The 9,069-nt window shown below is 39.8% G+C and overlaps 1 long non-coding RNA gene across 1 annotated transcript; it reads right to left on the bottom strand.

The window, feature by feature from the left end:
* Nucleotides 1-455: 455 nt before the first annotated feature.
* Nucleotides 456-9,054, bottom strand: LOC125314210. The gene is made up of 4 exons (XR_007197773.1): nt 8,929-9,054; nt 2,392-2,665; nt 1,272-1,387; nt 456-585 (listed from the first exon to the last, which is right to left on the bottom strand). It is a non-coding gene; the product is annotated as an uncharacterized LOC125314210 (long non-coding RNA).
* Nucleotides 9,055-9,069: the final 15 nt, after the last annotated feature.

The following is a 9,069-nucleotide window of genomic DNA, read 5'->3' as shown; positions in this document are numbered from 1 at the left end:
GCTGGAGAGATTGTTCTACTAGGCTAGCATTACTCAGGCTTATAATTTGCCATGTACATTTGATGGGCTGGGGCAGAAGTTAATTATAATCAGAGATGAAAGGTTATAAATATGGGGTTCCACAGAGTTGGTCGATTTTTGCTCGGGGGTAAAATTGTCTCCCCGCTTCCAATGCAGTGCTCAAAGCCAAAGAAGCCGTGGAAAAAGCAATCTTTTCATCCACATTTCTTTATTTTCTAATGTAAAGGGATCGCCTCAGCAACTGTTCGAAATCCGTGACTGGAAACTGAAAAACCAAACTGAGCATGCCATCTTATTGATTTGCTCGCTGAGATGACCATCCTGTACACGTCATATAAACTATGAGGCCAGGTAGACTACTTAGAGGATCTACTGATGTACAAAGATGCATAACATTTAATAAACAACTATCAGAATCCCCAGTTGAATTTTCTCAGCATCTGAGATTGACGTGCTCGCCTTTGAAGCGACGAACTTGAGAAGAGAGTGTTATAACTGGCTCTTTCCCATGCTGATCACTCTCTCCGCTTGCAGCCGTGCATCTGGAAGCAGAGCTTGAACAACCTTTCATTGTGATTAGATAGATTAGGTCGTGAGCTATAGCGTCCAAGTCCCCATAACAGGCCAATGGAAGCTGCATAAGGGCATTGAAGCAGACACTCAGCAAACCGCCAGCGATGCCCAGTTGTTGCCATTTGAACAGCCTGATTATACTGAATTAGAACAGCTTGATAATTTAATGAATTCACCCAATATCTTCCTAATTAGTCCCAAGAAAAGAAAAGGAGAGGGCTGACAATCATGCTAAATGATACCCAAAGGAAAGTCTTAGTCCAGTTTCATGAAATCAGCTATAGGCTTGTTTCTTTTCCTTATAGGCAACATTAGTAGGTGTTAAACCTACCAGTCATTGACAATTGGACATCTAAATTTACCTGAGCCTCAACTGAGCAGGTTGTAGATCCAAACCACAATGCCTCAATATTAAATGTATTGTGTCAGATGCCGTAAGTTTTAAGTAGGATCTTTAGCTGCTCAGATTGACCCTGTTTGTAACTCTCTCTCTCTCTCTTAACAATTATGTTCATATGAAATCTTTTTATGCATCTTATCGAAAAGCAAGATGATGGATATATAGTTCATTAACGAGTAATCTCATATATTTCGATCTGTACAACCTGTTTCGGACCATGTTAGAAATGAAATGCTTAAAGCAAGCACTGGCAAATGGATGGAAGGTGAGTTTCTACCTTTCTTGTATCAACTTTAACGATATCCAGCCTCTCATGTTAGAAGAAACACGACACAACAGAAGTCTTCAAGCCTATCAGGTCTCGGAAGTGCTGCATCAAGTAAGTCCAGAATACTGCTTCACATCAAATGCAACTTCATTAGAACTAAAAGCAAATGACTAGACAAACATAAAATACGGAAAAAGGATCCCAAGAAAGAAAAGCGAGTTAGAGTTTTTTGGAGATAGATGAACCCATGCACCCTGAGCAAAACAAAAGACCACCTCATGCAGCAAAGGCGTCATGATATAAATGAGAAATCGCGCTATGCTTTATTTCGAAAGACTGAAACGATCAGCATCCATTGATGCTGTTGTAGAGGCTCAAGACCAGCTTAATACACTTCTTGTAAGCTACTTCAGCAACTAAAAAGTAATTCATACAAATCCCAAGTTTTGTTACCTCCTTTGATACACACGAAGTTTATCCAATACTGTGTATTCGAAGTCAAACAGTTCTAAATCAAGAAAAAGTCATATCCAGCATTTTATAGTCTACCTCAGAGGTTATTAAATAGTTTAAATAGTTTCCATACTAAATGCTTGGTAGAAAATGTTTGTCGAAGCATTCATAACAGCCATTCAATTTTCAATAGTAGTTTACAGTTAGCGTCCTATTGGAAGAGAGAGAACTTTCTGTTACCATGAAAGACAAAATTATCACCGTGCTTCCGCAAACACAAACACACCGGTTAAAAAACTGCACCAATGAATAACATACCAGTAGTAAGTCAAAGTTTAGTACAAGATTGCACAAATGAATTCAATCAACATCAGTGGAGTTGACAAGAAGCCTCTTACAGCTTGCTGCAGCACCGGCTGTCAATCTTAAGAAGAATTGATGCAGAGGCAAACTGATTGTTGAAAATAGCTCTTGTCAGCCCAAAATATTTTCTGGATCAAAGGGAAATGGTACATTCAGTCATTTTCTCTCCATGACAACCCTCAAGAAGTTTCGGTATTGACAATTGTAGGAACTGAACAAGACACAAGTCAGTGACTCACCTAAATCTCCTAATTAAGGAAGGTATTGGCAAACTCATATCATCGACTATCCTTGCCAATTAGATGATACATACCTTATCCATCTTTGTTGAACCTTGGGCAGCTCCCTAGGATGAGTTCACAAGATTCTGGCACAGCCAACACGCGCTCCAGTGATTCACAATAACAGAGTTCCAATCGTTTCATATTTCTTAAATTAGACAGATCTAAGCTTTTGATGGAATCGCAGGACTGGACACGCAACAGCTGCAATGATTCCAGTTCTCCCAAATCCTGAATCTCAGCAAGCTGAGGCAATTGTTGCAGGGTCAAACACCGGATCTCCTTCAGACAAGGCGGAATGGTCAGCTGAGCAATGGACGGTCGAGCATCCTCGATTCATTGAATTTCCGTTGCTTTAGTTATGCATAACTAATGTATTTACCCATACTTTGTATAGGTTTCGTCCATCGAAATTCACTGAGAAATTTGTGTTTACTAAAATTTCAACGGAAAAATGATGACGATAATTAGTAATTGTGAAATTTAGTAAATGAGACGATGAATGAAGAAAAAATAGAAACATAATGGGAAAAAAATGTAAGTTGCTATTGTAGTATCGTGATTTAATTGTCTTACGGATACTATAAATATGTCTCGGTCACCAAAGACATTTTGCATTGTGACATCACATTAAGTACAATTGATAATTGTACATACTCTCCCCATTACATAACGGGAAGGTTTGTGTCCCACTGACCCCCTCTATTAGAGGATAGAGTTATAAACACAGAACCGGTTTTTCCTATATCCATCATATCCCACGCCTGCCTCTTATAATGACAGACTTAGATAATCCAATTAAATTCAATAAATTAGCGTCGAAGAAAATCATGGATGCAATTTAACAGAACACCTTTCCATTGTGTTAATGACATAATGCCACGTGCAAAATAGAAATCTAACCAAAAAAATAAGAAAAAGTACAAATAATTTTCATCCTTTGATAATAATTTAATTAACCAGAAAATTTCACTAGATATAGTGTTGCGAATACGATTTTAGTAATATATATGGATGTCATCATGGCACGGACTTTGTAACCAGACTATACCCAGCATTGCTCTAATGTAATAGAAATCTCCAAGATCCATGAGCCTTTTAAGGGTTTAAGATAAAGGTAAGATCTGCCAACAAGAGACCCACCCAATTACAGCAATAAGTCACCTGATCCAAAAACACTTGCAGACATGTATTCCACAGTGGCGCTCAGGCAGGCCCATGTTTTTCCCCGTATTCAAATTCAAATTGGTCCTTATTAAACATACATAGTCAAGGTGAGCGAGGGAAAATAGATGGACCAAATATTAACTCAAAACTAGCGCACCACATAAAAAAAGTTTGGTTCTCAATCAAAATCGTCTACATGACGAGCTTTTTCTAATGCAGTATATCTCGCTAAATCTAACCAAAATCACTCTGTCGCCAGAGTCCAACCATTGCGGCGATAGAGCAACACATAATCCCTTCATCTAGCTGAAAAATGGGGAGATCAACGGCATACTTTCATCCAGGAGCAGGCATTTTGCTACCATTATTTGAGTTGAAAAGACATTTTAAGAGAGTCTTTGGCAGGAGCACCCACTTGATGGGTTTAAGTACACTACATGTGCCAAAACTTGTATACGATACTTATTTTAGTGTCAAAACTTTCAAAACGATCACTTAAGTGCCAAAATTTTTAAAGTACTATCACTTCGGTGTCAAAACTTTCAAAACGATCACTTAAATGCCAACTTTTTTTAAAAACGATCATTTAAGTGTCAATTTTTTTTTTAAAACAATCACCTTAGTGTCAATTCCACCGAGCCATGTCAGCTCAAATATTAATAGAAAAAAAAAACACATTTCGGATTTCCAGTAAGCCACATTAGCTGAAATTGGAGTTGGCACTGAAGTGATCGGTTTTTTAAAAAGTTGACATTTAAGTGATCATTTTGAAAGTTTTGGCTCTAAAGTGAGCGTCGTACATAAATTTTGGCACTTCTAGTGTTCTTTAGCCTAGCTTGACGGATTCTCTTTTGGTGAACATCGCAATTATACGCGTGAGCAATCATAACTTGCCAAAACATAATTCACCTCTCAAGGGCTGTGTCCTCCCCCCGAAAAAAGAAAATTTCCAGGGGCCACCAACATAATGGCCATCATATTAACTAAAGAGTATGGCCCTACAGCCGAATCTTTTCAAGTTCACAAGAGTACGACATCACCACACTCCAGGTCGTCACAAATTAGCATGTCTTTGCAATTCATAGCCTGACGCTAGTTACAAACATGGATCTCCAAGTTGAAAAAAAATTTCTGACTTCCCTGCGTGATTGTTGCTTGGTCCCTTAAGAATTGTAGATCAGCAACAAGGACTTCTGAACTTGCTCTAGCATTTTCTGAGTTCTTTTGTAGAAGATGCGTGGCCTGCAACATAAATTATGGAATAAATAAGATACTTGTCATCATTATTGGAGACAAAGGGACATTGCTTAGACTCGAGTACAACCTCGTCACACGAATACTCCAACAGGAAAATTGCTTAATCTCGCCCCATGTTGGTTTCGAATAGCAGAAAACGAGAAAAGACGATCGAATATTTCACATCATGTCAGCCGCACCAAAAGCAGTTCCTAGTGTGGCAAGAATTAAATTAGTGTATCCTCCACTTGCACTGTAAAGATAAAGAGAAGTGATATGATCAGCTAAGAGAGCATCGAGGAGCAAGAAGAATATTCTAAGATAACAAGATTACAGAAAATTTTTTGTTAACCTCACACATGAAAGATGACTGATAGACTGTCAAGGATTCCAGATGAAGAGCAGAAACTGCGAAGGAAAAAATTGGTGGATTCTAAGATAGTGCAAAGAACCCCAGCGGATATAATGAGAAAGAACTCCTGGTTGGAAACATGTGATTTGGTTGCGTCATCCCTCAACAATCAACAGCATGAGTCTGACAGACAAACATTGGTTAAGCATCAAATAAGCTAGTGAATAAACAACTCGGTATTTGTGGTCGAATAAAATGGTGAAGTAACTGTCGCACCAAGTTGCACCAATTTGAATTGTTTGATCAATTCAAATCCTGGATTGTCGTAATTGAGAGAGATATCACACCTTTGTTTATGTACCTTCAGAGGTTTAAAGGTTGTAGCCTCTTTGATGGAGAAAACTCCGGTGCAAATAAAGATGGAGGCAGCACATGAGAAGGAAACTTTGTCTATGGCAGAAATATCGGTAGAATTCACCACTTTTGCAGAGACTGGCAACCAGAAGAGAATGAGATTGCCAAATTTTCATTTCTCTTACACAAGATAGCTGGTAAACAAGATACAGGAACGGACTCTATCCAAAATAGGCTCGCTTTTGAAGCGACCAACTTCAGAAGAGAGTCTGTTATAACTGGCTTTTTCCCAAGCTTATAACTCTCTCTGCTCGAGCTGTGCATCGCAAAGCATATCCTGAAGAACCGTGGATTATGATTAGATTAGGAGCTACAGCGTCCAAGTCCACATCACTGACCAAAGCAAGCTGCATAAGGGCATTGAAACAGGCACTTAGCAAAGCTTCGATTGACTCTGTTTCTAACTATCCTTTTCTTTTTATTTAACAATTGTCCGCCCATATGAAATCTTTCTGATGCATCTTTCGATCTGTACAACCTGTTTCGGACTATGTCAGAGATGAAATGCTAAAAGCAAGCACCGGCAGATGGATGGAAGTCTTTGCACCTACCAAGTCTCAGAAGTGCAGCCAAAAAAGTCCAGACATAAATGAGAAATCGCATGCTTTATGTCACAGGACTGAAACAATCAGCATCCAGTGATGCTGTTGCAGAGGCTCAAGACCAGCTTAATACACTTATTGTAAGCTACTTCAGCAACTCGAAAGTAATTCATGAAATTCCAACGTCTTTGATGCATATGACGTTGATCCAATACTGGGTATCCAACGTTAAACAGTTCCAAATCAAGGAAAAGTCCTGTCTAGCATTTTATAGTCTGCCTTGAAGGTTAATACATAGTCTCCAATGTTTGTCGAAGCACTCATAATGACCATGCAATTTTCAATTGCAGTTCACAGGTAGTGTGATATTGGAAGAGAGTAATTTTTGTTACCATGCAATATGAAATAATTACCTAGTTTCCACAAACACAGACATACCAGTAAAAACTTCAACACCATCTGATTCAGTAAAAAAACTGCACCAATGAATAGCATAACACTAGTGAGTCGTACAATTAAATGTTTTTCACATGACTACCTTATAAGTGTTATTGGATGCGAGACTCGATTAACCACGCGGTCAGTAACCCCTGCATTATCATCCCACCTCTTTGGAGTAACGGAAGCAAATTCATCGAAAAAGTGAAGGCAAGGTGCTGCAGCTGCTGCCTTTGAGAACATATCCGGAATCTGTAATTTTCTAATTGCCGTTACTCTCAAACTCATCAATGGTTTTAACTCGGCCACTTCAGTGGTTATGGGAGGATCCCGGTTGCTGTTGTTGAAAATAATATATTTAGAACACCTTGGCTGCAGTTGGGAGCTCTATTAAATGCATACCAAAGCAACAAAAGAAAGCACAAAATTGTGAAATGTCTAGACATAACAAAGATTAATACAAGATTGCATAATGTAATTCAATCAACATCAGTGTGGTTGAAAAGAAGACTCTTACAGCTTGCTTAGAAGTTCCAATGTACTTATTCAACAGCTCAGCCCTTTCACTGATATGGATTGAAGAGAACAGTCTGCTGCTGCAGCACCAACAATGTGCATCTTGCCAAAGCCCGGACTTCCATGTAAAAGGAACATTTGACCATGGCTTGCGCAAAAACATTTCATCAGCAAAGGTAAGAATGATAGACACGCAGATCAATTAGGTTTATTTAACAAGTTAAAATTAACCACATATTTAGCACAGAGAGAGAGAGAGAGAGAGAGAGGTGAGGAAAGGTGTAATGAGTCACCAGAAAGAATAAACAAAAGCTACAGCTCAGATACAACCAATGCAGTAAAATAAGCTCTCTTGAACAAAATCCAGGCATAATCTCGGTCACTCACAAGAATGCATCAGGGAAACAATGGTAGAAACTATTACACCTGAAGACATTTCAGCATGAATAGTTGATAGCACTCCAGGACTCTGCATAAATAAATGAAGAAAGCTAATAATTATTGCTGGAGAAACATAACTTCAAGAATGGGAATAGCTGAAAACTGCAACTATAACCGTTAGCATCAAATGGTGGAGTAAAGCTGACGAACTACATTCCCCGAACACTGGCAAAACTACAACAGTGTTTCTTCACCGGGCGTTCAGAAACTCTTGGTCACATCAACAAATGAGAAGGCAGCACCTAGTACATTAAGCCTAGAAGACAACAACTGTACAATGCTAGAACATAATAAGGCACACATGAACTACATGCCCCGAACTCAGAGAGACAAAAAAAATCCACCAAGAAAACTCTTGCAGTATCTCTTCCACATCGCATAAAGGGGGGAAGCAGAAGGCCACGGGTATGCAGCGGCAGACACTTCCTCAGAGCTGCTTCTACAGGCTCTTGGGGCAGCATTTGAACTGCCACTGACTGATCGCCGGTCCTTGTGAGTACGCCTAGTGCCCTTCGATTCCTAAAGCTGCTCCAGGGATGTCACCATTTCGTCCATGGTGGGCCTTGCCCGGGCTTCTATGGCTATGCACTGAAACGCAAGCAACGCCGCCTTTTAGGCTTGATCCATGGAGTACTGACCCTCGAGACGGGAATCAATGACGAGGAATATTCTTTGCTTGTTTGTGAGGTATAGCTTCTCTGGAGCTGCAGGAAACAAAGATGATACAAAAGGGAGCAACACAGGTCGTTGCATTTGCCCTACAATAATTCACCGATGAGTCAAGAGTCATCAAATTCCCAGACCTGTATCTAAACAGCAATGGAAAAAGGAAAAGACATGTCAACAGCAGACCAAATAAGAAAAACAAGAATGTAAATGCCTATCATCGGGAAAATTTGCTACATCTACCCTAACTGTGTTCGGTAATTTAAGATGGGCGGGAAACGAATGAATAGCAAACAAACAGAGAAGAAAAGTGTAATTTGACTCTCCTTTGGAGATGAACATTAAAGAGAAATGATGCAGAGGAAAATTGAGTTATTTTGTATACCGTACCCGACATCATCTAATTGGCAAACTCATATCATCGATCGACTATCTTTGCCAATTAGATGATACATACCTTATCCATCTCACTTGAACCTCGGGCAGTTCTCTACTTCGAGTTTACAAGATTCTGGCACACCCAATACGCGCTCGAGTGATTCACAATACCGGAGTTTCAATCGTTTCAGATTTCGTAAATTAGACAGATCTAAGCTTTTGATGGAATCGCAGCGCCCGATAGTCCACTCCTGCAATGATTTCAGTTCTCCCAAATTCTGAATCTCAGCAAGGTGAGGGAATTCCCACAGGCTCAACCACTGGATCTCCTTCAGACAAGGCGGAACGGTCAGCGTCGTGAGCAATGGACGATCGAGCATCCTCGATTCATTGAATTTCCGTTGCTTTCCAAGCGACACCTCTGTGAGCGAATATCCACCAATACACAGCTCTGACAAATTCTCCAAGTTGGAAAAGGGTGACCAATCTATCGCTGACTGGACATCCACTAAAATCAAAGCTCGAAGGCTGGATGGAAGCCTGGTAGCAGGTCCAAAGCA

This window comes from Rhodamnia argentea, chromosome 3 (genome assembly GCF_020921035.1).
Source record: "Rhodamnia argentea isolate NSW1041297 chromosome 3, ASM2092103v1, whole genome shotgun sequence".
Lineage (NCBI taxonomy): Eukaryota > Viridiplantae > Streptophyta > Magnoliopsida > Myrtales > Myrtaceae > Rhodamnia > Rhodamnia argentea.
The sequence above is the reverse complement of the archived record's forward strand: the minus strand, read 5'-3'. Positions and strand labels throughout refer to the sequence as shown.